Genomic DNA, 8,466 nt, shown 5'->3' on the forward strand with positions numbered 1-8,466 from the left:
TATATATTATTCGGATACAATAATCAAATTAAACGGTAAGATATTCAATGGAATGGGATAACTATTATCGTCTAATTTGGAGAATTTGTTCCTAACATTCGAACCAGTGGATAGCGGGTCGGATGGTGATTGGCGATGGTGCGCGGTGGCGGTGGAGGTGGTTTTCGGCTTTGATGGAATGGCCGATGAAATATCCAAGCCCGGTGTGAATTAGTGGGCGTCGGATAATAGCCAGCAAGTATGAGAGGATTTTCAGCGTGACCTGCACTCAAAGCTTTGACTTTTACTTTGACCAAACCATTGAATAACCCAAATAATCAACGCTTGCTATTTCTTCAATCGTGGTTGGTGGTGCATGAGATTAGGGTAGTCCGTGGTGGCGTCGCTCACGTGTTGGAAGCTAGGACGACCAGCAGAGGAGAAAATCCAGGACGTTGGAGGCTGTGTTGGCGTTGGAGAACCTGAGACCGACTGGAGAAAATGCCGAGTGCGCCTGGCGTTGCTAGAGCGGATGCTTCGACTTCGACCAGGGCGGGACGCGAATCAGCAGCTTGTCGTCGCGGGTCGCGAGCAGCAACGGAACAGGCAGCTTCGTCGTCGCCGGTGCAGGCGGCGAGCAGCGGCAAAACTCGGGATGGTGACTGGCGTTGGCTGGCGAAGGCGTCGTAGGGCAGCAGGCGTGGTGCAGCGGCCCACTTCAAGCTCCGGTAGTCGGGACAACAAGCAAAAGCAGCAGCGGCTCATCGCGGAGGGTGCGACGGCGGTGGTGGCGCGGCGATGGTCTCGGTTTGACGTGGCGGCGCTCAGGCAGTCGGGACAACGGCAGAGACGTCGCGGGGCGGCCCAACAGCAAGGACGTCGCAAGGCGGAGAGCAGCGTCGGGTCGTTGTCGAGGGCGGAGGAGCTCGCCGGAAGAAAGGATGCGGCGGCGATGAGTTGCAGGCGTCGGGAATGGGGTACTTTCCTTTCTCTTTCTATCTCTCTCTCTCCTCACTGCTCTTTCGTGCCCTTTTTTTTCCTCTCCCCTCTCCAGTGAGAAGGTACGTCTTATTTGCCAGCGTGGCAAATAAGAAGAGCTTTGGAAATGGACACGTGTCTCGGTGGGCCCAATTTGTAAGGCGAACTCTTCTCTCTCTTCTGTCCTCTCTCTCCTGCCTCCTGCGCTCTCTCTCCCTATCTTCTCTTGCCCCCACTTTTCTCTCTCTTCTTCTGTCCCATTTCTCTCTCCTGCCTCATGCACGTTCTCTCTCCTTTCTCTCCTCTCTCTCCCCTGTACACCTCCCTCTCTCCATCAAAAAGATTCAAAAGAACTCCAGCATCACCCAACAAACAAAGATACGAACAAAAACAATCGTCTCTATTCCTATCTAAAACTCGATCGATTTCCCGTTTCGATTACAATCGCCGGCTTTTGTGTGTGTGTGTGTGTGTGTGTGTGTGTGTGTGTGTGGGTTTCTGTGCATTTTCGATCTGACCCATTTTAGGCCGCTTTTGTCTTCATCGGCGCTAGGAATCGAGGCTTCTTGGAGGGGTGTAGCTACCGGAGACCGCGAACCGGGTGGAGAACTCCGGGAGTGCCGGGATGTTTGGATCGAACTTGCCCCTGGCTCTGCGTGTGAGTGGACCCCACGCCCTCCGAGATTTTTCACCCCGTTGGCAGTCGAGGCGGCGGCCGAGGAGGCAGGAGTGAGGGCCTTGTTGTGGCACCGCTTGTGCCCGCCGAGAGCTTGGCCGGTAGATCGAGCACTCGTGCACCTTCCCGGACATGCCGCAGGAGGTGCTCGCCGCGGAGGTTGAGGTGGTCGGTTGGTTGTCCGCGCCGGCGAAGAGAAAGCATGCTGGGAAGAGAGAGGAGAGAGAGCGTGCAAGGAGGCGAGAGAGAGAGAGGAGAAGAGAGAGAAAAATGGGGAGAGAGGAGAGAGAAGGTAGAAAGCGCTTGCAGAGAGGAGAGAGAGTGGAAAGAAGAGAGAGAAGAGTTCTCCTGACAATTTAGGCCCACCGCGACACGTGTCGCGTTCTACCCGATATTTTCTCCCTCCTCATTTGCCACGCCGACAAATGAGACGTAACTAATATTTTCTGTCTCGCCTCCTCTCTGACCTCTCTCTATTCACGTTCTCTCACTTTTGTTCTCCTTGTGGCCCCTTTCTCCTTTGACAGCAGGAACAAAGGCAAATGTGCACTCATTAATTGGCGGCACAGGCGCCCAGAATCAGCACCGATGCCCCCCAAAATTTATGTGTATTCATGTGAATGCATTAATGAGGGAGAGCACAAAATAGACGTACATATAGACTCTTCTTTCCTCTTTCTTTGACCCTCTCATTTGTATGTCAAAGGGAGCTCCACCCAATTACGACAAATAAATCATCATTTCCCAAGTCCAAAGAGATGAGTAGAAGACAACAAAAGGAACCCCGCGTGATTAATCCCCTCACGCTTGTGGCTCATGAAATCCACTTGAAATCTTCTTCTTCTGGCAATTTCGGCTGGTCAATTCTAATACGCCAATTTTATTTACTGTCGAGTTCACATGTTCTCATCAGTTTAGTTTTCTTTAATGTGCTCAAACTCGAAATGATTTTTAATAATTTGTACACTCTTTGATATTGCTAAGCTATCTTCTATTTCCTTTTTATGAGGATATGGCCTAATATTGCTAAGCATCCGAATATCTCTATTATTTTTTCTATTTTATTTTGCAGAAATTCCCGCTCCCAATATCTTTTCCCTTCCATTTTGTTGGCTGAGTTTTCCACCGAATCTTGCCCATTCCTATAACCGAATTTTGAAAAGAATAATACTAATCTTTTTTTAAATTAACAAATTTTCCAACTTTGTACATCTCACAAGTTAAGTTTCAGCATTTAAAGAATGACGGGCTTGGCCAAGTTCTCTCACTATGGGCTTAGCCCAACTTACTAAATTAAAAATCAAAACTATTAATTCAAACACATTCGCCAGTTTAATGCAAATGCAATTTTGCCATTTTTGTTTAGGGATTAAAGATTAATCTCTAATTTTTAATGCAATTGATTACTAAATTATTAATTGAAATTTAGATATCAACAGCTCATTGGTAATACAATACTATCAATAGAATCAGATTGTTGACTATTTAACATGACACCACACAATGATACAAAAAGAATGAGATTGTTCTTAATGGAGATCAGAGATCAAAGCCATTTGTTTTAATTTTAGAAAATTGTGTACACTGTTAGAAATGAGTTCTTGTATATTGAAGATACATGTTACATTAAAATTTTGTTACCCAACACTAGGGGTTGTCGCATGAAATAGCAATGGAAGTTGAAATTGGTGGTTATATTAAAGTATATACGAGAAGAAAGAAATTATGTGGGATTAAGATATTCTGATCAATATTTCGACACCTAATGCATGTTTGCTTGATGCATAGGTTGCATCACAATTAAGGGATTGGCAACTGCAAAATCCTAGGACCTAAATCCCACAGAGGAAGAAATTCAATGCACAATCAATGAGGTCAATACCGATGGCAACAGACGATAGAATTTGGGGAGTTCTTGAATCTTATGGCCAGAAAAATCAAGGTATTTCATACACACATATGTATATATATCGGTCAAAATAACTAGTGTGAATGCATGATATATGTTCAGGAGACTGAAATAGAAAAGGAGTTAAAGGAAGCTTTCAAGGTCATTGACAAGGATCAAGATGTTTACATACCTCCCAATGAGGTTTGAATTATTTATAATCCCACATTCAATGTTTAGCTTATACTTCGTTAATTGTAGCTTCTTTGTATCTTAGAGCAATTCCTCCTAACCAAACCCCATAAAAACAGGGGAAGGTGACAGAGAAATATTGAATGAACTTTTATGAATGGAATTCATAAGACAGTTTTAAATCTCAATTTTTAGCTAGGAAGCCCATTTTAGGCAAGTAATATCTGTGAAATATCTCATTAACCATGTAAAGTCTAACAGACATAACCAACTAGTCAAATGTTTTTATCCATTGTAGTATCCACAAATTTAGGAAAATGGCCTGTTTTGTGATATGACATCATTTAACAGCATATAATTCTACATAACCACTCGCTAAATTCTCTTTGTAATAATCCCAAGAAGGAGCCATTTCTTTTCTCTCAGTGCTTTCCTTCTCTTCTCTAGTGACTCAACTTTTCTTAAACGGCCTTTCTGGGGTTAGTTTATTCTACTTGACGTCTCTGTCTTATGTAGGATCTTTCAACAACAATCCACTTAGTCTTGATTTTCTGTCTAAAAGTTGCAAATCTTTTACTTATCTTCCATCTTTGGGATTAGACTAATATGAGAAGCGAACATTAACCTTATACAACGAAAATCAACATGAAGAAGGGAGAGAAAGGATCAAAGTCCCTAGCAATGGCTTCTGGTGATATTCGAAATACTTGAATATCTGCCTCACTCCTTTCGAACTTCATGAACCTTTGAAGAAATTCCACTGACTTGTGTAGAAGCTTCCTGAGGAATATTTTTGTTTTATTCATTGATGCAATTCTGGCGACATGTAAGGAACTTTGGATCAAGGGCCTTGAAAACATTTACGACATGGATGTATTGAATTTTAACTTAGTTGGTAAGAATACTTATGTCGCAATTTCAGACTCTTCTTAATTTGTTGTGTTGGCAAATCTTATGCACGCAATATTTTTTTCTTGAATTTGGAGTGCATGATAGAGTCTACTTGAATTTACAATCATTAATATTTTCATTCCCACAAAGTGAATTTAATCATTTTGTACTTTAAATGCATAATTAATTAGATGCGATATTTAAAATATATTATGGAGATTTTCCCACTTGAATGTCACTTTTTCTAGACAAAGCTCTTCGACTTCTATTGGGAGAAAAAGAATCATTTTATGAAATATGAATACATGTAAGGGGAAAGAGTCAATTTTACTATAATATATAACATTTTTATTTATTTATAAGAGATGATTACAATAAAAGTCCATGACGCTTATAATTTTTGCTCAATTGCACTCCATGTGTAGAATTAGCAAATGTGCACACGTGTTTTTTTTTTTTGGTAAAAGGTAAGAAATATATTAACTTAAGCTAAAGAGAAGCAAGAAGCTATACAACAAGAACTTAACACCAAGAACTTACACTCTGAAGACAAGAATAGTCAAAGTGAGTGGAAGGGTGCCAAGGTAAAACAAGCCCACTTGCACAGAGCAAAGGAATGCCAAAACAAAGGCAAAAGCAAACCAAATGGCCTAAACAGGAGCCAAAAGAACAAAGACCCCAACAACAACACAGGTATAGCAATGAACCCGACGGTAGATTAGTCCACCAAAATGGAAGGGTTTATAGACCAGCAATGCAGTAATCTACAGTTCGTGGTGTTGGAAGGGACATGGTTAAAAGACAATGCTTTGTCTCTGACAACCTTCTCTAATTGCAACTTCATAGCTGGGAGGGATGGTGGCCTCCCCCGGAAGAGAACATTATTTCGCTCCTTCCAAATGATGTAGCAAACTAGGGGTGTGCAAAATACCCGGAACGCCCGGACTGCCCGGAACCGCCCGGAACCGGCGGTTCTTGAGGGAACTGGTCCGGTTCCCGGTTCCAATTTTTCGAAATTGGTGGGTACCGGTCCGGTTCCGGTTCCATGGGTGGATCCGCCCACCTGGACCAGACCGGAACCTTTTTAATATTAAAAAAAAATTACTAAAAAAAATCCTAGATTAGATCTCTTCTCCTCACTCCCTTCGTCTTCGGTTCTCTCTCTCTGTCTCTTCCTTGGTTCCTCCTAATCCTATCGCCATTTCGATTCCTCCCCAAGTGTCGACGCCACCGCCACTGCTGTTCGCCCCCTTGCGTCGGCCGCCACCCACCTCAGCCGCGGAAAATTGTTTCACGACCGTTCTATATTGAAAACCCGACCATAGACCTCCTCCCTTCCTTCCCAACTCATAGACCCGACCGTTCTATGTTGAAAACCAAAATTGTTTTGCGTCAATATCGGTTCTATGGATCCATCCGGGAACTGGATCGAACCGGCGGTCCGATTCCGGGTGGATCCATGCAACAACGGGTGGATCCCGATTCCAATTTTCGGAACCGGTCCTTAGCAAAGGCGGTTCCCGGTTCTAGGTCGGGAACAGTCCTTAGCAGGCGGTTCCCGGTTCTAGGTCGGGAACCGTCCGCCCGGACCATGCACACCCCTATAGCAAACGGCTGCAAAAGCAAATCGGCCAAGGGTGGAACGAAAAGAATTCCCAGACAAATACTTGATCGCCCAGTGCAGGTTATCCACCCAAAATTTGTTCGTCCAAGCAAAATTGAATCTAGAAGCCCAAAAGGTTGCTAGAGCGGCAGGAATGGAACACCCAAAAAACAAATGGTCGACCGAGTCCGGACGACAAGAACAAAAGGCATAATTCACAGCTGGGATACGGCCATAGGAATGTGCACACGTGTTGTGTGTGCAAGATATTGATATTTGAAAGAGTAAGTTTGTTACATAATATTTGAATCATTAAACATTGGGATAAAAATATTGATATAAAATATACAATAAAAGAAACTGTATCTATGAAAAGAGAATTATTTTATGATTTGAAAACTTGTTAAGAAGGTTGTTGTAAGATAACGGGTGTGTTTAAAAACACTTTTAGGAAAGCTTCTAGGATAATGCAAACGACTTTAGGTGAAATGATTTTTCCAAAATGCAAATATTATTTAGTAAAATATTGTCGCGACCTAAATTTCGGACGCACCACCTAGAGTTTAGGCTAATGGACTACTAAGTTTTAAACTTAGCTCGGACTCTCTCAAGTCCATACCAATTCGCAACTTAGGTTCAAGTTTTTAACATGCAAATGAATTTTATCTAGAAATCTTATGGTAGGTCAATTAGACATCTAAGTAAAATAATTGGAGAATTATTTTACTCATACGAACCAGAGATTTTGGGTACGAGGACTTGATTATACTAGACTTCTCTAATGCCATTTCGGTATCATTTCTTTTTATTTTCAAAAATGTTTTTGCAAGCAGTTTTGTTTAATTTTAACATAAATTACTATCATGCAAAATGGTGATTACATGGGTGCTCAATCATTATTAAACACTCAATGAATCAAACAAATTGCATCAAAAGAAATAAACACACAAAGCAAACAATTTTTTTGGGTTTTCTTTTATCTTGAAATTAAAACATGCACTTTAACTACATGATCTAATTTACTAACAAGCTATTTCTAATTAAACAAACTTAACATGCAAACTAATTGACATGCACCTAATATTTTTGTTTTTTAATTAAAATTCGTAATAAAAGGAAATCTAATTAAACCATCTAAAATTAATAAGTTTCTAATTTATTTTAGGGATTAATTTGACCTAAACCCTATCCTATCTTAGAAGACTATTTTTTTAAGAAAAATGAAATTATTAAAATGTGCAAACATTATCTAAGACCTATCTATATTAAAAAAAAGATCAATCCTAATCTATTCGAAGAATCATCTAAAAGTGCAATCCTAAAAAATGCAATCCTAATTTATTAAACCAACACATTCTCATGCAAGATTTGATTTTTGATTTTTTTGATTTTATTTTATTGTTTGTATTTTTCAAGACAAGCAATTATCAAATAAACAATATATCTAAACTAATCAAGATATTCATCAAATAAATGATTAAAATAACCGAAAAAATAATTCATGGTCTCACGGATTAAATTAACGATTATTTTAACCCTAAACATCACAACATACGAGAAAAATCAAAATAATTAAAAATTTGAATCGAAGTCTTATGGGTTAGATTAATAATTATAATGATTTAATAACCAAAACATTATCAAAATGTCCAAAAAAATTAATTAAAAAAAAGTGATCCAACATCTTACGGAGCAAATTAATAATTACAATAATTTTGGGTAAAACCCTGTGAATAATGTCTACAATATTCATAAAATGAACATAGAGATCCAATGTTTCAATTTAAATAACTAAGCTTAAATAAATAAAATAAAATAAAAATAAAAATAAACTACCTAAGGGAATAGTGCAGGAAGGACAGCAAGCGCGATGGGGGGTGGACATGGCGACGCAGAGATCGGATGGAGGGTGGCCAGCGTTGGAGCTCCGGCAAGGGGACCGGCGGAGGTGTGACATTTGGCGCAGGCGAGGACATGTTTTGGTCAACACGAGCCGCCACAACCGGTTCGCGACTTGCGGTCGTCAGTGGAGAGGACTCACGGTGGAGGCGTGCGGCGCTCCCGAGCAGTCATAGGTTTCTTTGGTGTGAGGTGTCGGATAAAAGTTTGCTACAGTCGTCGGACGCATAGAGACGGAGCAGTGCTGGTCAGGAGGAGTAGGCGTCAGGGTGGTGTTTAACAGCGAACAAAGATGCTTGGGCGGAGGGCAGCAAGCGTCGAGGGTGTTGGCGACGTTGCGAGCGAGGCGAATGGGCGGCG

The sequence above is a fragment of the Eucalyptus grandis genome, chromosome 8, assembly GCF_016545825.1.
Source record: "Eucalyptus grandis isolate ANBG69807.140 chromosome 8, ASM1654582v1, whole genome shotgun sequence".
Classification (NCBI taxonomy): domain Eukaryota; kingdom Viridiplantae; phylum Streptophyta; class Magnoliopsida; order Myrtales; family Myrtaceae; genus Eucalyptus; species Eucalyptus grandis.